Source organism: Pelobates fuscus, chromosome 4 (assembly GCF_036172605.1).
Source record: "Pelobates fuscus isolate aPelFus1 chromosome 4, aPelFus1.pri, whole genome shotgun sequence".
NCBI classification, from domain to species: Eukaryota; Metazoa; Chordata; class Amphibia; order Anura; family Pelobatidae; genus Pelobates; species Pelobates fuscus.
Genome location: NC_086320.1, coordinates 214,889,795 through 214,914,861, shown reverse-complemented (window position 1 = coordinate 214,914,861; position 25,067 = coordinate 214,889,795).

Sequence of the window (25,067 nt, the reverse complement as noted above, 5' to 3'; positions counted from 1 at the left end):
AGGAGCGTTCCTCTGGACCGTATCCTTTCCAGTGCACCAAGTATTGGATCTGTCCTCTGAAGACCCGTGAGTCAATGATGCTGCGTATTTCATATTCCTCATGATTGTCAATCAGAACAGGACGTGGACGTGGCACTGAGGTGGTGTAGCGATTACAAACCAACGGTTTCAAGAGGGAAGCATGGAAAACATTTGAGATGCGCATGTTAGCAGGAAGGTCAAGTGCGTAAGCTACAGGGTTAACCCTTCGAAGTATACAAAATGGGCCAACGTATCGGGGTGCCAGTTTTTGTGAGGGAACACGGAGGCGTAGGTTACGGGAAGACAGCCAGACCCTCTCTCTGACCTGATAGGTAGGTGCAGGAAGGCGTCTGCGGTCGGCCTGGAGTTTGTAGTTCTGCATTGCGCGTTGCAAAGAATTCTGAACCTGCACCCAAGTGGAACGGAGTTCCCAGAGATGTTCCTCCAATGCCGGTATCCCCTGTGGCAAGAACGTATCAGGCAACATGGACGGTTGAAACCCATAGTTTGCCAAGAATGGGGATAGCCGGGAGGAGGCATTAATCGCACTATTGTGGGCAAACTCCGCCCAGGGTAGCAGATCAGACCAGTTGTTCTGGTGGTCAGAAATGTAGCAAAGCAGAAACTGTTCCAGTGTTTGGTTAGCTCGTTCCGCTGCACCATTGGATTGTGGGTGGTAGGCCGAGGAGAAGGAAAGCTGAATTCCCATTTGCGTACAAAAAGCTCTCCAAAATCTGGACACGGACTGGCTACCCCTATCTGAGACTATCACTTTGGGCAACCCATGCAAACGAAAGACCTCCCGAGCAAAAATTGTTGCAAGTTCCTGGGAAGTTGGTAGTTTTTTCAAGGGAATGCAATGCGACATCTTCGAGAATCGGTCAACAACCATGAGAACGACTGTATTGCCACGGGAGACCGGAAGATCTACGATAAAATCCATGGACAAGTGTGTCCAGGGTCGTTCACCATTAGGTATGGTTTGCAGGAGACCCACTGGAGGGCGTCGTGGGGTTTTATTTTGAGCGCACACAGGACAGGCAGCTACAAAAGCGGTGACATCCGAACGGAGACTAGGCCACCAAAATTGCCGGGAGACGGACCATATTAACTGTTTTTTGCCTGGATGTCCAGCTGCTTTGGGGTCGTGGTATGTACTCAATAGTTTCGTACGGAGGTTAATAGGTACAAAACAACGGCCATTAGGTTTCTCTGGAGGAGCATTACTTTGTGCAGCCAGAATCTCCTCGCCTAGGGGTGAGGTGAGGTTAGTACGGATGGTTGCCAGTATATGGTCCGGAGGAATCACAGGAGTAGGGGTTATCTCCTCTCTAGATGGAGGGGAGAACTGTCGAGACAAGGCATCAGCCCGAATGTTTTTAGTACCGGGCAAGTAAGAAACCACATAATTGAATCTTGATAGGAAGAGAGCCCATCTAGCTTGCCGGGGGGAAAGCCGCTTAGCTTCGGAAAGATATGTAAGATTCTTGTGGTCTGTGAGGATGAGGATTGGCACTGAAGTACCCTCAAGAAGGTGCCTCCATTCTTTGAGAGCCAAAATTATGGCTAGAAGTTCTCTATCACCAATCTGGTAATTGCATTCCACCGGGTTCAATTTCCTCGAGAAATACCCGCACGGATGCCTGGAGCTCTCAGGGTTAGGACGTTGAGACAGGAGGGCGCCTACTCCTGTCTCAGACGCATCGACTTCAAGAATGAATGGTAAGGCAGGGTTAGGGTGTGCCAGTATAGGAGCAGGAGCAAAGGCGACTTTGAGAGACTCAAAGGCAGTAATGGCTTCTTGTGACCAATGCTGTGGATCAGCATCTCTCCTGGTCATGTCCGTGAGAGGTTTAACCAAGGAAGAAAAGTTGCGTATGAACTTCCGATAATAATTGGCGAAGCCCAGAAAACGTTGTATAGAGCGAAGACCCGTAGGTCAGGGCCATTTTAGTACAGCCGAAAGTTTCTCAGGATCCATAGAGAATCCAGCATCTGAGATAACATATCCCAAGAATGTGACCTGTTTGCAGTTAAACTCACATTTTTCCAATTTGCAGAACAGATTATTTTCTCTAAGTCTCTGTAGAATACGAGAAACGTCTGCGTGATGGTTCTCGAGAGATGTGGAATGGATAAGAATATCATCAAGATAAACCACCACACATTGCTGCAGCATATCTCGCAGGACGTCATTTATAAATTCTTGGAATTCTTGGTACTCAGCGGGTAAGGAAGAGGCAGAACATGCGCCCAAAACTTTGACCGGTTTCTGGAGACAGGATAATGTGCATTGCTGGGACCATGATAATATCTCAGCTTTGCGCCAATCAATTGTGGGGTTATGCTTCTGTAACCAAGGGTATCCCAAAACAACCTGGTAATATGGAGAGGAAATGACCTGGAATTGGATCGTCTCATGATGTAGAGCCCCTACAGCCAGAGATATGGGCACGGTTTCTTGTGTCACGTGGGTTGGCTGTATTGGTCTGCCATCGATGGCTTCGAAGGCTAGTGGAAAGTTGCGAGACTGTAAGGGTATAGAGTGCTTTGATGCAAATGCACAATCTATAAACAAGCCTGCGGCCCCAGAATCAAGAAATGCCCGGGTTTTAATGGATGAATCAGGCCAGGAGAGGATAATAGGCACCAAGGGTTTGCGCACACATATCTCTGGGTCTGCAGAAAGACCACCTAAGATCTGCCCCTGACAGTATCTTGGGTGCAGGCCCTTTGCCGGACGAATCGGGCAAAACTTTAACACGTGACCATGGTGTCCGCAGTATAGGCACAGACCCTCCCTCCTCCTAAAGGCTCTCTCCTCGACCGAGAGGCGTGAGAAGCCTAACCGCCTTGGCTGCACACACACAGAGGACTCAGGACCAGGAGGCATGGGAGGTGAGGGAGGTTCGGGTGGGCAAGAAAAGCTTGGCGCCAAATTTACAAGAGGCCTCCGCAGGCTGTACCTGGATGAAGATCTCTCTCGGAGTCTGATGTCAATGAGGGTGACAAATGATATCAGTTCCTCGAGATCTTTAGGTAATTCTCTGGCTGCAATCTCATTTTTAAACACATCGGAGAGACCCTGTGCAAAGGCAGCCACGAGAGTCTCGTTGTTCCAGCCACCTTCTGCTGCCATGGTACGGAATTCACTGGCATACTCGACAATAGTTTTTGTGCCCTGAGCATTAGACATGAGTAGTTCGGCAGTAGGGGTGGAGCGAGCTGGAATATCAAAAACCCTTTTGAAGGATGCAACAAATTCAGGGTAATTGTAAATAATAGGCTTCTCTGCCTCCCAGAGAGGTTTTGCCCAAGCTAGGGCCTTTTCAGACAGCAAAGAAATCATGAAGTGAACTTTGTCACTGTCTGTAGGAAATGCCTTGGGCAGGATTTCAAGGTATCCTTTAACCTGATTTATAAATTCTCTGCACTGAGCTGGGTTGCCCCCAAAATACTGAGGGAGCGGGACAGACCCAGTCATTTCTCTAGCCGCTACAGGTTTGGAGGCTACAACCGGTGCTAGAACAGGAAGTGAGGCAGAGGCGGCCGCAATCGCAGGCTGGCCGGGTACTGGATCCAGATGGGCATACTGGTCCAAATGGTGGTTCTGCTGGTCCCACTGGGTAAGTAGGTTAGGTATAGGTGTCTTGCCTGTACCATCTGTATTCATGGCCCTTGCGTAATGTCAGGGACCAGGAACCAGACAGAGACGGAACTAGATGCAAACACACCTTTATTGATAAATAACAAATAAATAACAAAAGCAAAGTCCAGGAATCAAGCAGGGGTCAGTCACCAGAGCGGGTAGTCAGACAAGCCAGGGATCAGGAGCACGGAGAGCAGCGGAGTAAGGAACAAGGCCGGAGTCAGGAACCAGGAACAAACAGGAAACACAGGAACAAGGAGACTTCTGGGAAACAGGAAACCACGCAAGGGCAAGGAGGTTCTGGGCTTAGCTGCTTAAATAGGCAGAACTGATTAGCAGCAGGGTTGATTTTATTAAAGACCCGGAGGCTCCTATTATGCTGCACTCTTTCTTTATTTCCCTCAGCAGCAAAGAAACATTATTGAAAAAAAACATTAAAACAGGTCTGCCTTCCAACAGGCAATGTCCGCCTAGCAACATGATCATCCAATCAGCGCCATCCTTTCCCTATAGCTGGCTGAGTGTTGATGACCATTTCCTCTTTCTTTGCTGCTTTCCCTCAGATAAGTACAACTCTCTCAGCTTCTGGCTGTGGGAATTTTGTATTTGTTTATGATTGCATACTAATTGTGTATATTGAATGCTTCTCATATTGATCGATAGTATACATGAGAAAAGTTTTATTTTTACATATTTATTCATGTTCCTTTAATTGTTGTGATTTATTGAAATGTGCTGTGATAGGCACATACTACTTTAACTTGACAGTCCTTTTCGCTATTCACCAGTTTTTTCTTGGTCATTTGTTACTCCCTAGGATTCAAAATCCTAGGGAGGTTTTTTTCTGTGAACCGCGGATCCCGGCATTGTCTGAGTCAGCCGCGCGTGCGCATCCCGTCAGGGACGCCTCCGGCGGCCATCTTGTGACTCGGCTGCTGTGTCCGCGCTCGGAATTTCGTTAACCGAGCGCGGTAAACAGCCGCAACCGCCGGGCACTAACTGAGCACATATTCTTCTGCCGCCTCGCGGCTAACGTTTAGCACTATTTAATCCTCAATTCAGCCGGAATTTTCACCGGCGGCCATTTTAAACGGCGCTTTCGCGCTCTTTTCGTCTGTGACACGCCCACTCCATCCCCTGAATCGGAGTTGGTGTCCAGAGTTGTGGCGGACGGTCCCCCCCCTTTCTACCTGCTCCCAAAAAAATTTCATTATTAATCTCAGTGAGTACTATTCATCTACCTATTGCTAGATATATTGTTCTAAGGTCCTTTGCTGGGTTACTTAACCTGCCAATACCACTTCTAATACTCTGCCTATATCTATTTGCCTGTTCTTTGCTAGCAATATGCAGTCTTCTAATGACTTGCCTGGCCCCTCAGGGGCACAAACTAACCCTCACACTGTCTTGGGTATTCCCCCTGTAACTCCTGGGGATGAGGTGGATTTCCCAGCATCTGAGGAAATCCAGGCCATCATGGATACTACTGTTTCCAATTCTGTATCCAAAGCCTTGGCATCTGCCATGGACATTATGTCCTCTTCTATCTCCAAATCTTTTACCCAAGCATTACTACAGGCCCAACTCATGGTCCCTCCGCCTGCTATGTCAGTCGCGATACCACCTGTTTCTCAACCCCCACGCCTCGGCCGCAAAGCCCTGGCAAAAGTTAAGCACTCCTCCAAACTAATGATGGACAGTATAACACCTGTCATGGATGGCGCGAATATTGAACCACCGCGCAAGAGAGCCTCTAGCCGGGCAAAAACGGCTAGACACTGGAAGTGGGCTAAAACCCAGCCTGATAATACTGAGTCAGAGCTCAGTTCAGATGAGGAGAGTGCACCCACCCTAGACTCAGATCAGTCTAATGACTTATCCGACTTAGAGTCGGAGTACGATATGGATAAGGAGCATGATCCCTCCACAAAAATGGCTACCACTGGCATGCCCAGTTCTGATATACACAAAGAGGGTAGAATACTTGACCCACAGGGTGAACCGTTATTTGAACCCGACGATTTACGGCACCCCCGCTCTGCGGAATGGTCACCGGCTGAGCATGTGGCGCAATACATCGCATCTCGAGCCCGTAAGCCTTTAGACAAGGCAACACGTAACAAACTAAGGGCCGAATGCCCACGTCCCACCGTACCAGACGAAGTCTGTAAGACACCCCAGGTGGACCCTAAAATCATACAATTTCTAAGTAAAACCAATTGGAAACCTAAGAAAGGTCTAGACTTCTCCCTCTATAATTGTCAAGATAAAGTCTTGGATATTTTGGGTCCGGCAACAAAAATTTTCGAAGCCGTAGAGGAATCCTTGGCGCACGACGAAGCCTTAGATCGCCTCACTATTAGAGGTTGGATTCAAAGAGTGATATGCCTTATAGGCAATGCCAATACGGCCCTGGCTACTGAGCGCAGGAAATCTATCCTAATTAAAATAGAACCCAAACTGGTAAATATGGCCATTACTGAGCCAGGAGCCCAAGCAAAAGGGTACCTTTTTGGAGAATCTTTTGTAAAAGACCTGGGCTCTTATGTCCAGACATTCACAGCCTTGGACAAGGCACAAACTAATCTAAAAAGGGTGTTCCACCCAAAGGTTTTTGGTGGGGCCGGCAGAGCAAGGGGCCGTCTGTCCGGCAGACTCAGTAGAGGTTCGCGCCCGAACCGAGGCTCCTATATGGGGAGAACCCCCTTCCACGACCAGAGGCCCGCTCCAACCTTCTTCCCCCAATGAGGTAGACCTTGGTTGTCGAGAGGTGCACGAGGTGCTCCTTCCGGAAGACGTCCTTACGGTAAGCTACCCTTCTCAATTTTCTTCACATGTATTGATAGGGGGCAGACTCACACATTTTTCCCATGTATGGGCCCTAATTACATCAGATGTTTGGATTCTCAGGGCAGTCCAAGGATATCTCATAGATTTTGTATCCCTGCCCACTCAGCTCTCCCCACCCAGGGAGATTGCTTTTTCCCAAATAGACACGACCCTCGTTTCCGAGGAAATTCAAGACTTGGCACTCAAGGGTGCTATCCAAGAAATCCCCATGTATACCCCGGGATTTGTGAGCAATTTATTCATTGTCCCCAAAAAAGGGGGCGGATCCCGCCCAGTTATCAACCTCAACATTTAAACACCTACGTAGCCTACCATCACTTCAAGATGGAAGGCATCCATTGCCTACGGGATTTGCTCCAACCAGCGGACTGGATGGTCAAACTCGACCTAAGAGACGCTTATCTTACAGTACCCATTGCGCAAGCACACCAAAACTTCCTGCAATTCATATGGCAGGGAAGAAAATGGCGGTTCCGCTGCCTTCCCTTCGGTCTCTCTTCCGCACCTTGGTGTTTCACCAAGCTCATGAAGCCCGTTATCGCGCTCCTACGCAGTCGGGGGATTTGTCTAATCATATACTTAGACGACATCCTGCTGCTATCCCAGTCAATACCATTACTCCATACTCACCTCGGTTGGACCACAACCTTGCTACAGAATTTGGGCTTCATAATCAATTGGGAAAAGTCCATCCTGGCCCCCACTCAACAAATAGAGTTCCTAGGACTCTTGGTGGACTCAGAAACGCAAACATTGCATTTACCAACCTCCAAGATGAGAAATATCAAGAAAGAGATAAGACGTGTGCTTACCTTTCCTCAAATATCGCTCAAACACCTGGCCAGAGTGATTGGGCTTCTAGCGGCCTCCATACAGGCCATATTTCCGGGCCCCCTTCATTACAGAGCCCTACAACGCTTACAAGCGTCACACCTCAGAGGCGGTGCCTCATACGAGGATACTCTGACTCTAGACGCGGAAGCGAAGAAAGAACTCCAATGGTGGCTCCTACACATGGAGGCGTGGAACGGCAGAGCCATCTTCGGCTCAGCCCCAGATATAGTCATCGAATCGGACGCGAGTTCTTACGGTTGGGGTGCACGCTACGGAGATACCTCCACAGGCGGACGCTGGTCAGAAGCGGAATCCAGGCTCCACATAAATTGCTTGGAACTCCTAGCAGGATCCTTTGCGATTCGCAGCCTCTCCCCGACACTGTCCCAGTGTTCAATCCTACTGAAGATGGACAACATATCGGCTGTCCGTTATATCAACCACCTCGGTGGCACAAGATCCAAAGTTCTAGCGAATTTGGCTCGAGATTTTTGGCAGTTCTGTCTGCAACACAACATGACGGTCAAGGCGGAATATTTGCCAGGGTCATGCAACACTACGGCAGATTGGTACTCCCGTCACCTGCGGGACTCCAGCGACTGGCACCTCGATCCCCAAATCTTCCAACGCATTTGGGATCTGTGGGGTCCTCTGGCAATAGACTTATTTGCCTCTCGCTTAAACTCCCAACTTCCGACCTTCTTCAGTTGGAGGCCAGACCCCACGGCAGCGGCTACGAATGCATTCTCACAAGACTGGTCAACAACCAGGAACTATGCATTCCCTCCATTTGCCCTTATCCCTCGTTGCCTCCTCCACCTACGGCGCCACTTGGGCGACATGGTTCTAATAACCCCCCTATGGCCGGCACAACCTTGGTTTCCTCCTCTGCTGGAGATGGTCATAGACCCTCCACGTCTCCTCCCGGACACCCAATCTCTCCTCCGGGACCCCGAAGGGAATCCCCACCCCCTGATACTTCAGGGCCTCCTCCGCCTCATGGCATGGCTGATTTCCGGGGACCCTGGTCAATCGAGGGAGTTTCGCAATCGACTCTACGACTTCTCGAGGGCGCATGGGCACCCGGCACGAGACAGTCTTACAAGTCTGCTTGGCGCACATGGGATGGTTGGTGCGTGGCACGGGGTGTGGATCCCCTATCAACTCCTGTGACAACTGTCCTGCAATTCTTGACCTCCCTCTATGATAACGGGAAAGCATACAGAACGGTAAACCTCTACCGATCAGCTATCTCAGCCGGCCATACCGGCATTGACGGGGTTCCAATAGGACGACATCCCTTAGTATGTCGCCTCCTAAGAGGCATCCGCTTCGCAAGGCCACCCTTACCTCGCTATTCCTCCCTATGGGACGTCTCCCTGGTACTAACTTTCCTGACTAGGTGGCCAGACAACGAGTCTCTATCCTTAAAACAAATCTCAGCTAAACTAGTTATGCTGTTATGTCTAGTCTCATGCAAAAGAGTGTCAGACGTTCGAGCTCTCGATGTCAATGCCCGATCCTTCACCCCAGAAGGAGTCGTCTTTGACATCTCACGAAGGACGAAATCGTCCTCCAGATCGGTCCTGTATCCAGCGTTCCCCGCGACACCACTCCTCTGCCCAGTAGCATGTCTTAGGGCGTACGAAGCTCGTACTGCATCCCTCCGGATCGAGTCGAACCCCCAACTCTTCATCTCCTTCCGTAAACTGCACGCTCCGGTATCCTCTCCTACCTTGGCCCGCTGGGTCAAATGGCTCATGTCCTTGGCAGGTATTGATACCTCCATATTCTCTCCTCATTCAGTTCGCGGTGCCATGGCCTCCAAAGCCTCCATGGCGGGTTGTCGCTTGGAAGATATACTGAAGGCGGCTGATTGGTCCGCAGAATCTACTTTCCGTAATTTCTATTTCAAACCAATCCAGCATTTCGCAGAAGCCGTGATATCACAGCTTTGAAATAGCATAATAGGAGCCTCCGGGTCTTTAATAAAATTCAAGGATTTTACAATTATCATGACGGAAAGTCATGATTTTATTAAAGACATGGAGGCGAGTATTATCCCACCCACCCACCCTCGGACGGCTCAGTGGTGGGTCGAGGTAAGTTTTCAGAGAAAAGATTTCCAAGGTAAGTCCAACTTGACGGTAGGGACGATATCACATATCTACATCGCTCTAGAGCACTATATACTGATGGGACTTTATTGCCATTGTTGTCCTCAGGTTGGTAGTTGCCTCTTACTACTGATATGAAAAGTTATCACTGTTCTTGCAGACATTTAGACCTATATATATGCGGACAACCCATAACTTTCAACAAATTACCATATTTCTCTTGTTTCTTTAGCGTGACCTGGCTAAAAGACCTCTTGGAATCACGTGCTTTGTTACGAATCGTTTGGTTTACTCTGGTTTCCTGTTCCGAGTTTGAGTTTCTTCGGGAGTCGCAAGAAAGAAAGAGGAAATGGTCATCAACACTCAGCCAGCTATAGGGAAAGGATGGCGCTGATTGGATGATCATGTTGCTAGGCGGACATTGCCTGTTGGAAGGCAGACCTGTTTTAATGTTTTTTTTCAATAATGTTTCTTTGCTGCTGAGGGAAATAAAGAAAGAGTGCAGCATAATACTCGCCTCCGTGTCTTTAATAAAATCATGACTTTCCGTCATGATAATTGTAAAATCCTTGAATTACTACTCACAGGTGAGTAACCGTGGCAACAAGCAGAAGGAGCTCATAGTAATTGCAGCTGAAAACTCAATCACTGAAACAGAAAGGGTTGCTGTTTAAAACAGCAAGGAAACCCTGACACCCATTGAGCTCTAGTTCAGCTCATTGAGAAAGAAGGAAGGCAGACGCATGCTAATACAGCCAGTCTGCTTCTTCTGTTAGCTCTGTGGAGCTAAAGGAAGTGGAAGAAAACCTTCCTAGCTGTGTGACAGACAGGAAGGTGTCTTTTCCCCTAATTATAAAATGTGAATGTTTGTCAAGAAAATGACAAACTTCAGACATATAAAGCAAGCTGAAATACTTTGTGTGTGGAGTATTCCACTCCCTTAGCAAACTAGTATCTATACACTCACTCTCAACTTTTCCTCTGTTTTTTTCTTCATTTGTACTCTCCATCTTTGCTTTGTCAGTGTCCCTTGCTATATATATATATATATATATATATATATATATATATATATATATATATATATAGATACAATGTGTGTATGGTGAATGCAAGGTGTGTGTGTATATGTGTGTAGTGAATGCAATGCAGAGAGAGTGTTTGAGGAAAGTGAATGCAGTGTGTGTATAGTGGATCATTGTCTGTGTATAAAGTGAATGCAGTGTGTATATTGAATGCAGTGTGTGTTTGTGTTGTTGTCACAGTTCTCACCATGCCATCCAGACGGCCAGGCGTGGTCGCCCCACAGGTGCCAGACAGGGATTTGAACCTGGGGCCTTTTGCCTCCTAAGCGTGCGTTCCTGCCTCTGAGACAATTCTGAACTTTTTTATTGTCACATCCTGTCCTGTTCTGTGGAGATGACTGGCCTTGGCTTCTGGTATCCAGTACTCTTTTTACAATTCTTGTTTAGTTTTTCTTGTTTTTTCTGGTTTTCTATTCCATGTCTGGTTTTCTTAATGCTGGGTTTTCTGGGTTCATTCCTGTATTCCGTTCCTGGAATTCCCAGTCTCTTGGATTCTTTTAAATGTTTATTTTTTGTTTCTTTCCAATTATTCCTTTTGTTTCAGTCTGGTCCTGCAGCAGTGGTTTAATTTCCTCTGCTCAGGTAAGTGTTGTGTGTGTTTTATTATTGTTTATTTGGTCATGCATATCTAGGCAGTTAGGAACCCACCTTAATTGGAGGACTTTGACGCAGTTGGTGGGCTGCATACATCTTGGCCATTTATGTATGTCTAAATCTCTTGTATGTCTTGTTATGCAATAAGAGACCTGTACCACAAATGATTTATTGAAATGCAGTAGTGCGCAACAGCAGAGATGACATCTGATATTTTGATAAATCCTATTCCCAAAAGATATTTTTGAAATACTTTGCTAAAAAATTATAAATTTAGTAGGTTCGAATTAGGCACAATCGAGATGGATATTGCTAGTTATATATGCTAGTGCGTAATCTGTATGTGTTGGAGGACTTACGAGTGCTGGTTACGTTTAATTGTATGTGCTCTAAAGGCTCCTGCTGGAGAGGAAATATGCTAACTTCTTGTCATTTAAGGACACAAGTCATGTTCTTAAATTGCTAGAAGATTTTGAATGGAGTAATGAATACTGCTGGGTGACAATAGATGTTACAGCTCTGTACTCAAACATTGACCATACTGTTTGAACAAGAGCCTTAAACACTTTTTGTTATCTGACCCCCTTTTTCCGCAGCCTCAATCTGAAGCTATGATAGAGGCAGCATCATTTATTTTGATGCGCAATTATTTGAAATTTAATGGCACATTCTATCTTCAGACTAAGGGAACGGCGATGGGGGCAAGCTTTGCTCCATCATACGCTAGTTTGATTATGGGCTTCTGGGAGTCTGAATTTATTGACAGCAAACCAGCATGGATGGGGCAGTTTGCCTTCTATCACCGTTTCATTGATGACATACTCATTATATGGAAGGGTGATTATGAGGATACAGATAGATTTGTGTCTTATCTGAACGCTAACAAGTGGGGTTTATCTTTTACATCTAATAAACATTGCCACAAAATGGAATTTTTAGATCTGGTATTGTGGGGTGAGCATAATAAGGTTGGCAGGCGGGCATTCCCTCCAATGGCTATTGGAGTAACTAAATGATCTCCATTTGTCTAAATATACATAGGGATTAAGGAGAGAGCACAGGTAACTTTTTTTGTTTTTTACTATATATTGGGGCTGATGTGTATTGTGGTTGTTGCTGCCGCCCAGGAGTGATGGCAGTGAGTGCAGGACTTATCTTTTTGTTTGAGCATAACAAGGTTTTCACTAGGACTTTCCAAAAACTGGTTGATGTCAATGGCCTCCTACATTCCTCTAGTGGACACCGTCCCACTTGGCTCCTTAATGTTCCTTTGGACCAATTAATTAGGCCCAATTGGAACTGTTCTCTCTTGGACCATTTTGAGGAAAACCCCTTTTTGTTGTGTTCCTGTTTGTTGGAGAAAGAGTATCACCCAAATCCATCTTTGGGGCTTATGATAAAGCCCGAAATATGGAAGGAAGGTCGCTCTATAATTCTCCCACTGGGCCAGAAACTATGTTTAGGAAAAGTTTGTCTATACCTGACACAGAGAAACATAGGGAGATCATAGGTCTATTAAATAACCATGAGCATATACCTAAAAACTTTTTTATCAAATATAATATCAGCACTAAAGATGTATCTCAGAATCGCGGTCCTATTTTTTCTACCACCTTTTAATAACTCATACGATGACATCATAGAGATTCTGAGAAGACATTGGTCTATACTCAAACTAGATTCCTGGTAAGTTTAGTACACCTGAATATCCAAAAGTGACCTTCAGGAAAAATAAAAATCTCACAAATATATTGGCTCCATCCAAATTTGTTTCTACAAAAGTGGAAAATGGGACCCAGAACATTATAAAGGGCAATTTTAGATGTATGTCAGGGGGCTCATTGCTTCACATGCCAGTTTTTATTCCATGGAAATACCCATATTGGAGTGACATCAGGGAGTTGTGAGTTCTCTGTCAATCAGAGGTTCACTTGTAATTCCACATTTGTGATATATTTACTCACTTGTACATGGGGGGGGGGGGGGGGGAGGGGGTGGCTCATCACTTTCATACAGCTCATAATAATGACCCTGCACATATTACAATATTAGGGATAGAGCTTGTAACGGACCGTTTCACTTACAAGAGGATAAAACCCAGTTTAGGCGATATCCCCCTTTTCCATAGACCAGCAGCTACTGCAATCACCAATTCTCCCTAACTCCAAACTGTACGAATCTTCCAACTCCCGAACTGGAATCAGCTGAACAGGAAAAGCATACCATCCGCTTACACTCCTGGCAGTTAGCATACAATCCAATTCCCCCCAAAACGAGACGACACATCGGTTTGAGGGTCAAGCAGGAACTCAGGTATGGAACACCCAGCCTGCTTTTTATTACAGTTGTGCACATACAGGACACACCCAGGGGGAGGCATAAAACAACCAATCAAGTAACAGTACAACCCACACATCCCCTCCCCTCAGATAAGCAATTAACATAATTACTACATACAGTAAAAATACAGTTTCCACACATACTCTGTAACTTTAAAACCATACATCACATTCACATAAAAATACATATCCACAATAAATCCATTCAGGGGGAACAACATATTAAAAAATGGCATGAATCAGACCAGGGGTTCAAAAGTTAGTAAAAGTATCTTTTGTTCCCCCTGGCTGGTAGTATTTTAGTCTGACTCAAACAGTAAAAGTAAAAACATCCCCACAATGCACCCTGGCTTCCTCCCTTCTGCCCTGGAGATAATTGGAGAAGTAATCCAATTATCTCCCAGGTCAAAGACAAAACTCCATTACACATGTGGGGACCTAAATACAGGATTATGTGTTAAAATATATAAAGTTACTTTTTATACATTAAACACAGACATGTAACATATCCCCAGATAGCTCAGGTCTGCGTGCACATTATTAGGTGAATGCTATGCAGACCACACAAATACAGTTTAATTGCCATGGAGCCAAAGTCTTTCCCATAGTCTTTCATTATATGAATAGGCTCCATGGCATAGCTATCTGGGGGTATCACTGCTCACACAGGGCAAGTACCGAATGGCCCCACTGTGTTTAAAGGGCCAGAATGAGTGACATGCACTCTGTTAGGGCCGAATATGTTTTGTAAAAGGGCCCAATCTCCCAGGGCCATAGTCCAAAGGCAAGAGGCGGGCAAGCAGCCCCCTCCAAGGACACGTGGCGAGGTCGGTTTCACCACACTTCTCCCCTTTACCCCCCAGACTAACAGGGTATCTGACCTCCTGCCGGTTAGTGCCCTGGTTAGTCCAGTAACCCACCCACAAAACAGAAACAGCAGTACAGCCCACCCACAATAACTGGTTACTACACCTGGGTAGAGGAGAACTTTGTCCAGGTCCAGGTGTCTCACCACGGCTGCGTGGGGGACTGGTAGTCTGCCTTGGTGGGTTGCTGTACTACCGCGGAAGTAGCCTGGTTGAAGTAGCCTGGTTGGAGCCTGGTTGTGGGAGGGAGAGACCGACTGTCTCCCCTCTGGCTACACTGCTCTGTGGCTGGGGGACAGGACCGACCGTCCCTACCCCTTGGGCTGTAAGTGCAGAGACTACAGTCCCATCTGCACAGTTGCGGGACTCAACATCTCCCCTTGGTGGGTTAGGCTGCCGCTGGAGAGAGGGTGTAACAAGCTCCTCTCTCTGGACTGTCAACTGCCGCTGGGGAGAGGGGTTAACAGGCTCCTCTCCCTGACACTCTCTCTGCTGGTGGAGAGGGGGACCAGCTGTCTCCCCTTTCATTATTTTGTCCTGCTGCTGGGGTGTGAGACTGACGGTCTCTGCTCCCTGCAGGGCACACTGCCGCTGGGGAGGAAGGACGACACCTTCAGCTCCCTGGGGTACATAGTGCTGCCGGGGAGGAAGGATTGCACCCTCAGCTCCCTGGGGTACATACTGCTGCCGGGGAGGAAGGATTGCACCCTCAGCTCCCTGGGGTACACACTGCCGCTGGGGAGAAAGGACGACACCTTCGGCTCCCTGGGTTACACACTGCCGCTGGGGAGGACGGACGACACCATCAGCTCCCTGGGGTACACACTGCCGCTGGGTAGGAAGGATGGCACCTTCAGCTCCCTGGGATACACACTGCCGCTGGGGAGAAAGGATTGCACCTTCAGCTCCCTGGGGTACACACTGCCGCTGGGGAGGAAGGACGGCACCTTCAGCTCCCTGGGGTACACACTGCCACTGGGGAGGAAGGACGGCACCTTCAGCTCCCTGGGATACACACTGCCGCTGGGGAGGAAGGACGGCACCTTCAGCTCCCTGGGATACACACTGCCGCTGGGGAGGAAGGATTGCACCTTCAGCTCCCTGGGGTACACACTGCCGCTGGGGAGGAAGGATGGCACCTTCAGCTCCCTGGGGTACACACTGCCGCTGGGGAGGAAGGACGGCACCTTCAGCTCCCTGGGATACACACTGCCGCTGGGGAGGAAGGATTGTACCTTCAGCTCCCTGGGGTACACACTGCCGCTGGGGAGGAAGGACGACACCATCAGCTCCCTGGGATACACACTGCCACTGGGGAGGAAGGACGGCACCTTCAGCTCCCTGGGATACACACTGCCGCTGGGAGGAAGGATTGCACCTTCAGCTCCCTGGGGTACACAATGCCGCTGGGGGAGGAAGGATTGCACCTTCAGCTCCCTGGGGTACTCACTGCCGCTGGGGAGGAAGGACGACACCTTCATCTCCCTGGGATACACACTGCCGCTGGGAAGGAAGGATTGCACCTTCAGCTCCCTGGGACACACACTGCCGCTGGGGAGGAAGGACGGCACCTTCAGCTCCCTGAGATACAATCTGCCGCTGGGGAGGAAGGACGACACCTTCAGCTCCCTGTGATACAATCTGCCGCTGGGGAGGAAGGACGGCACCTTCAGCTCCCTGTGATACAATCTGCCGCTGGGGAGGAAGGACGGAACCTTTAGCTCCCTGTGATACAATCTGCCACTGGGGAGGAAGGACGGCACCTTTAGCTCCCTGTGATACAATCTGCCGCTGGGGAGGAAGGACGGAACGTTTAGCTCCCTGTGATACAATCTGCCGCTGGGGAGGAAGGACGGAACGTTTAGCTCCCTGTGATACAATCTGCCGCTGGGGAGGAAGGACGGCACCTTTAGCTCCCTGGGACTTACTCTGCCGCTGGGGAGGAAGGATGGCACTTTTAGCTCCCTGTGTTACACACTGCCGCCTCAGGGGAAGACGGCTAACCTCCTCGGATGCAGCCTCTACTCTGCTGCTGTAACACTCTTTCCGCTGAGCATACTCTCCGTCCATCCTTGATTTTCGCTTAGCCATGACCTGGTTCCAGATCCCCTGGAATATCTCCATGGATACATAACCCCCATACTGGGCCACTCGCTGCCTCACCTCGGCCAGCCCATAATCTTCAGCATCAGAGCCTTCCATACTTGTCTGCTCCAAGTCGCTGGATACCTCTGCTGCCAGGGGCGCTGCACGAGTGCTAACGTTGCCCTCAATTTGTAACTCCAAGGAATTGGTGTTGTCTGTAGCTGTCCTTCTGGCTGTAGGAACGATCCCGCCGCTTGCCACCAATTGTAACGGACCGTTTCACTTACAAGAGGATAAAACCCAGTTTAGGCGATATCCCCCTTTTCCATAGACCAGCAGCTACTGCAATCACCAATTCTCCCGAACTCCAAACTGTTCGAATCTTCCAACTCCCGAACTGGAAACACACGATCTCTGGAATCAGCTGAACAGGAAAAGCATACCATCCACTTACACTCCTGGCAGTTAGCATACAATCCAATTCCCCCAAAAACGAGACGACACATCGGTTTGAGGGTCAAGCAGGAACTCAGGTCTGGAACACCCAGCCTGATTTTTATTACAGTTGTGCACATACAGGACACACCCAGGGGGAGGCATAAAACAACCAATCAAGTAACAGTACAACCCACACATCCCCTCCCCTCAGATAAGCAATTAACATAATTACTACATACAGTAAAAATACAGTTTCCACACATACTCTGTAACTTTAAAACCATACATCACATTCACATAAAAATACATATCCACAATAAATCCATTCAGGGGAACAACATATTAAAAAATGGCATGAATCAGACCAGGGGTTCAAAAGTTAGTAAAAGTATCTTTTGTTCCCCCTGGCTGGTAGTATTTTAGTCTGACTCAAACAGTAAAAGTAAAAACATCCCCACAATGCACCCTGGCTTCCTCCCTTCTGCCCTGGAGATAATTGGAGAAGTAATCCAATTATCTCCCAGGTCAAAGACAAAACTCCATTACACATGTGGGGACCTAAATACAGGATTATGTATTAAAATATATAAAGTTACTTTTTATACATTAAACACAGACATGTAACATATCCCCAGATAGCTCAGGTCTGCGTGAACATTATTAGGTGAATGGCACGCAGACCACACAAATACAGTTTAATTGCCATGGAGCCAAAGTCTTTCCCATAGTCTTTCATTATATGAATAGGCTCCATGGCATAGCTATCTGGGGGTATCACTGCTCACACAGGGCAAGTACCGAATGGCCCCACTGTGTTTAAAGGGCCAGAATGAGTGACATGCACTCTGTTAGGGCCGAATATGTTTTGTAAAAGGGCCCAATCTCCCAGGGCCATAGTCCAAAGGCAAGAGGCGGGCAAGCAGCCCCCTCCAAGGACACGTGGCGAGGTCGGTTTCGCCACAGAGCTCATACCCAACAAAGGGGAAATAGCCAAAAGAAAGAGTGCTTTGACGTTAGCTGAAACCAAGTGGGAGGAGTTGGAACATCCCCTAATCATGGATATATGTAGGGTCCGTTTCTGAGCCCTCATTCTATGTTTCCCTTATCTTCTTTCATACCCTGGAGCTAAGGTACCTATTTGTCCTATACATGCCTTCAGATGATACTAAATGATGCCAACACCTTTAGGCTCTATATCAGTTTTGCTCTTATATCTTTTTAGATCCTTTTATCGATTTCCCATGTAGTGGTTATAGTACCAATAGCATACTTATGTTTTTATGGTACTAATAGACTATAAATTATGATATATGATCTATGGATGGCTAAGGGGATGGGTGTCTCAACTATAAGTTTGAGTGCTTGGAAGCAAAGTCTGCTATTCGTTAGGGAATATACAAGATATGTACTATATATGTGACACAATAACAAACAGTGCTATCACCTAAAGAGTGTACCTCACATACACATACAAATATAACAACAAACAAAATATAGTTTATATGACTTCGTAGTGAAGTGTAAACCGATAGGAGACACCTGCGTCCTTTCCACAGACCGGTATAAGAAGGAGCAGATTTCCACACCTTCCACATCCCTGAGGAAGTCAAGCCTTTGACGAAACGCGCTGGATTTATAGTCTGGACTATTTTACTTCCAGGTTTTATTTGTTTTTATTTTATTCTGTCTGTACATCTTTGCTACATCTGACTGCTACATCATCTCGTTTGATGGATACACTACCTTGTTCCGCTTGTTAGTGGAGATATGCTAGCTGATTTCAGCATTGATATAAGTGCAATCAGTGAATTAAATGTTGTTTTATTTTAACAATACTATTCTATTTGCATTTTTTCTCTTTATCTCCCTGAGGATTCAGTCTATAAGAAGGAGATTGTACCACCTCTAGTACACCCCAGAGGGGAGATATGCGTAGAACATCTTTGTTCTTTTGTAAGTTTTCTACCTCCTGGATTTAGTCACTTTAGCTTTACATACTTCACTATATGTGATTTTATATTTCCAGATCTCCCATAGATCACCTCCTGTTGCACAGGTTGTATCCACTATATCCTTGTGTGCTATCCCTCTGTTATTAGTTATTTTATTGTTTTTTTTTAATTTTACATGGAATCCTTTGAAGGTTTTACAACTATCCTGTGTGTTAATGAGAGGGGTGTATACATATATATATATCTGCTCTTTTTACCGATGGACTTATGTCTTGAGAAAGTTCCGTAGTGGGATGAAACGCGTAGACTTCAAGTCCGGGAGTTTTCTACAGGATCTGTCTTTTTAATTTTACCGCAGCCTTTTTCGAATCTTCCGGCTGTGGTATTGGTAGTGTGGAGAGTATACGGGTACACAGATTGGCGTGCTCCCCCAACCCAGTGAGGTCTGATACTAACCAGGTGGACTGCCGGAGCGGGTGGCCTTCCTTTTATAGGTGGCGTGGTTTTGTCAGATCCCCTGGCAGCTCGCTCTCGGGTATTGGAGGATTGATATCCTCACCCATCCTTTGGCGTGAATCATCCAGGACTCGTGGACGGCAGGAATGGGACTTATCACCATTCCGGAGTTTCATCTGTGTGAGGGGCCCCTTACATAGTGTGTTGTGAGTACACAATAACCGTGGCTTGCTTTTTCGAGACTGTTTTTCTTATAGATTTTATGTCTTTTGATTGTACTAGTATTTATTTTTATATAATACTTATATATTATATTGATCTTTATCTATGCACTATTGATACACTCTTAGTGTTACATTGTGCCTTCAGCATATTTACCGTGTATACGTGATTCGCCACTTACTTTGGGTTTATTCCTTTAGACTACTCTTAGGTTTAAAGACCCTGTAAGATTGCTGTTCCTGTTGAATTTGTGATTAAACTACATTTTTATTATTATTTTGGTGCGCTCACTCTTATTTACTTGTTGTTTTACATATATTGAAGTCGCTCTGTTATAGTGATGATGCCCTAATTTGATTGATTTTATCAATTGACTACCTATTTTCTATTGTTGTTAACTTCTTGTCATGCCTTGCTTACTTTTTTTTTTTTTTTTTTATTCTTTTTTTTTGTAGTGCAAATAAGAGAACAACATGCCTGGGGTACCCCGACGGCATTCCCCATGCTTTTTCAAAACATTTATAACAATCAGGAGTATATTAGAGCTTGCACATTTTTATATTTAGTATTCAGTTGATCAAGATAATTCACAAATTAAGTTTTGTGGAGCATAAATGCAACTTAGATAGGTCATATAAAATAGGCAAAACATTGCTAGTAATAAGGTTGCTTAGGTAATAGTTACGATTGAGTAACATGCTGGACAGGGCACCACTGCGATTACTTGTGTCGTGACTGTTTGGTTACATGCTAGGTATTGCGCAGTTGGCCTCGTTTAAGTGTTAGTCGATTACATAGAAGGTGAACAAGATTATTGTATTGACCCCTGGGGTCGAGCCAGCTGCGTTTAGGGTAGGTAGATAATGCTCGCAGGAGGCTTGTAAAATAAAGAGCTATACGTTCCGGCAGTTGGTGATAAAATAAAATGAGTGATTATGAGTAGGCAGGCTCGTCTAGACTTTGACTAGAATCTACGCTTGATCATAAAAAAAAAATTAAATTCTATCTAGACTAGAGAGGAACGATAGCAAAAGACAGAGTGGCAAGACTTAACAGTTGTTTATTCCCCCTAGGAGGCCCTCCTTTTGGATATTAGCAGACACTCTTTGGTTTAATTATAGTGCCAGGACAATCTGTTTATTGTATATGAGTTGACTAGTCAGGGCAAAGGTTTAACCAATAAACTAAATAATGAGCTGGATTACTAAACAAAATAATAAGTTATTGGGTGAAGAAAGAGTCAGCAGTCCCGGGTCCCACCATGCAGCCTCGCTCAGCCTGCGCCCTCCGTGGGCAGGGTACAGTCCAGTGGTAAGGCAATGTGTTACTGCTGCCTCGTGTGTTGCGATTGCCAGCAGTGAGTGGGCCAATCAAGTCCGTTCTGTCCCTTAGGCTGTGGGTGAGTAGATGGTGGTCTGTCTTCCAGTGTCCTCTGGGGCTTTCTGCGTCTGCTATGAGTGTAGCCTTGTCCTGCTGCGTGTCTGTGGGCTGGGTGTTTCGCGGTTCCGGGGTTGCTGGGCAGGAGGCTCCTTACGGTGGGTGAGGGGAGGGTGCCTTTTTGTTCTGGGCGTCAGCTCCCTGGGTCTTTGTGCGGGCAGACAACTTCAGGTTGGTCGCTGGTGATAGGTACTATGGTGCCACCGCTTATTTGACGTTTTCCCTCCTCCATCTCCATCTGCATCAGCTATGCCGCACATGGTCTCCGCCATCTTAGGTTTGGGCCCTGGCCCTGTGTGATGGCCGGGCGTCATTGCCGGAACTCCGCTGCGAGTGCGGCTATGGGGCGAGGACCGGGATCATCCCCCCGGTCCAGAGGGGGGAGGAAACAGGGCCGGGTCCGCGGTGAGTCGAAGTGCCGTTCAGGCTCCGTTAGGCAGGATAGTGGGGTGGCAGCCGTCCAAGTTCCGGCTAAGTTCCCGCTGTGAGTCGCGGAGATCTCACCTTCGAGGGACTGAAACTACAGAAGCCAGCATCTCCTCGGATCCGGTAGCCTTTGTGCATCATGGGTCGCAGTGGTAGGTAGCTGTGAGTGCTGTAAAGCTTAAATTTCTAGCTTAATTGTTTGTATTTTGCAGGAGCCGAGCTCTCCTGCGGCCGTCCATCTTGGCGGCCCGGCCCCACCCCCTCTCGCTTACTTTCTTGCTTTATTAATTCAGGGTGTTCCTGATTAAGCAAACCTCTGACTAAGTATTCTTAAATACGTAGCTTCATATGTGTGCCACACCATTAATCCTACAAACTACTGCTCTGTTAATACAACTCTGCTAAATTTTAACAGGAAGTAGTGACACCTACAGGTCAATGTGAAGTGTTATTCATTAAATATGCGTGGTGCTTTCAATTGATAAAACAGAATGTGAACCTAATTAACTTTATCTTAACGAACAATATTCAAGCTAGCAACAAACATTAAGCCCCATTATTTTTACAAATACATTAGCCACTGTATATCAGATATCAGTATACCAAAAACTGCAGCATAATGATTATATTTTGCCTATAAATGCCTCTGTTATTTCTGGTACTATGTTTCTTTTTATTTTACTTTCAGTTTAATGTATATTTTCTTTTATTTAAAGTATGGTGAAATATTGGTTGGTTAGATAATAACTATCAACTTAAAGGTTAATTATGTAAGTCTGGATGATGTAAATTGTGAACATCTGGAAAAGTGCAATTTAAAAGACAGAGTAACTCATGGAAGGACCTCAAGCAAGCACATACTCTACATCTATCACAGCCTTGACAAAATCTTTTGTTAGTGAATCGTGTTAATGTGAAACAGGCCTCCTACTTTCTTTCTGCACCTGTTTTGGCTTTTATAGCTAGTGTCACCCATTAAATGTTGGTGATAAAGCATTATGGAGAAATATATCCTACTGAAATATTTTGAGATAGCTTTCTACTAGACTGCACTTTTGTCTTTCGAAGAACTGCAAAATAACAGAAAGTTTAGATTTTCAGTCTTTAATTCAGAAAAAGTATGTAAACTTGACATATACAGAATAACCGAAGGACCAATTGTGAGAATGTTCTTCAGTGATCGCAGGTGAGCATAATGCTGCAGCCAATTTCAGTGCAACTATATCTCTTGAGCTTTTTCTGACCAATCCTGTGGCCACAATCCCTGACTAATCTTTATGCATTGCTATTTGATATTGATTGAGTGTTTTGTCAGCCAATGTCAAGTTCCTGTAAAATTAGACCAATCTTGAACTTTAAAACGGTTTATAATTTCCTGATGCTGGAACACTAAGATGGTGAAGCATTATGTTGGTTTTTGCATCGTTTTCTGTTTTCTTGCAGTGTCATGTCTTACTACTGAGAGAAATTGAGCTCACTGTAGCTTGTGAATAAAATATATTAGAGATAAAGAGAATGAATTATTTTTTTGTAATTTTACCACAGGAGATGTATTCACTCAATTCTTAAACATTTTATTTAGTTATTATTGTTGCTAGAGTTGAGCGGACACCTGGATTTTCGGGTCCAGCGGGTTCGGACGAACTTTGAAAAAAAGTCTGGGTTCGGGCTCGAACCTGACCCCGAACCCCATTGAAGTCAATGGGGACCCGAACTTTTGGGCACAACAATGCCTCTAAAAAACTCCTGGAAAGGGCTAGAGGACTGCTAAAGGAAGTAAAATGGGGTTAAGAGTAGGACAAGTGCCCTGCAAACGAATGTGTATAGGGAAATCACTTAAAAATAACTTAAAATAAGCAGCCGCTTAGTAGATAACTCCCTAATTCACACGGTATTAGGGAGCTATCTACCAAAAGGCTGAAAGACCTAAATTGGTCACCTAAATTGGTCTCACCTCACCTAAATTGGTCTATAGATTACTTTGTATTAGTAAATTCAGCCCCTACTCTGTGGGGATATTTATGGGATAATAATAGTAAACAGTTGAGAATTGCCCACTATTTCAATTCTCAGATCCCAAAGATCGTTATCGTATAAGTGAAATGTATTCCATATCAATAAAATCACAATTTATAAAAATGTTATAAAAATAGAATTAATTTATTGTGACATTTTTAAAATAATAATAATAAGTAACATGCAAGACAATAATCAATGAAATTTTAGTATAACATGAATATGCAATACAAATGGTAATATATTTCCCAATGGTTAACACAGTTTAGAATCTACAACATTAGCTGTCAAGACAAGATTTATGATGTGCTTCACAGAGAAAAAGAAAAAGTTTCACACAAAGAACAGAATTCCTCAGAGTGCAGCGTAAGGTCGTAAAAACTTTAGCTGACAGTTAGAGTAACCATTTCAATGCTGGCTAGACCTCTTCTAGGCATTTAAGATCTATTCTTATGTAATTTTAAATAAAATAACATTTAACCAGTTCATTCGTCATTTCCTTGATCCATCCAATAAAAGAAAGCTACATGTTCTATAAGCAGAATTTTTTCTTAATTTGCCTAAACAGATATTTATCTTATTTTAGAGCAAATCAATACTCCTGGATAAATATAACGATACGCTAACACGTGATATGTCACATAAATACAGAATTATTGTTTCTATCTGCAGAATAGAAAGTTTAATAATGTACTTCTTATTTAACTAAGATTTCTAAATATCGAAATCTAATTGTGATTTATCCAGTCATATATCATGCTATTAGAACATTTTAATTAAATTAGATTAATTAAATGAAACCAGTATATTTACCAGTTAAAGAGATGTTCTCACCAGATGTTCTCAGGAGTGTCAAGGAATGTTTCTCTGTCTTTTCTCTGCTTGTTTCTTACTTAGCCTGCTTCCAACTTTCTCTGCATTCCCCTGCATTCATCTGCATACCCCTGCTTTCTCTCTTGATTACCCCTCTCTTCCCTTTGTCTTAACTTTTTAAAGGGAAAAATTCTCTGTTCGTAGACCAAAAGAAAAATTGGAGGTGTGGTTACCTTCTAGATAACCATTTAGGTATTTGGTCTATAGAGGGCAGTCCCGTCCCACTAAACATACCTATCCAGGAAAGAGTTTTCCTGGTGGCTATTTTGACGTCATTTAGGCTTATCTATATGGTTTCTATATTTTATATTCACTTGTTATTTCAAAGGTTTCTTTGGGATTTTTCCAGACATTGTGTCGGCATTTTCTGTAGTAATTCCTAAAATGACAGTTTGTAAACTAGTTTTGACCCCTACTTACAATGGGATCTTGTTAGATATAGAAAGTAAAATTTAATTATTTCATCTTCTCTGTCACTAATGTCTGGGTTTAGAATTTATTCTATTCCATTAGCAATTAGACAGTTTCTTATCACTTGGTTTGTTTATATATACATTACTTTAGCTCTGGCAAGTGGCTAGTTACAGAAGGGATAGAAATTTCGTGTCTCTTTGTTAACTTGAAAATAACAAAATGGAGTCTGGTCTGTTCAGAGTGACTCAGAATATACATTTTTAATTTCTATCATAGCACAAAATGTCTGCCGATATAAATACCCTGACAACTCACTATACCGTGAGTAGGGACGTGTCTAGGGGGGGACCTAATGTCCTCCCCCCTGGCCCCCACTACTGCGCAGCGGGTGGG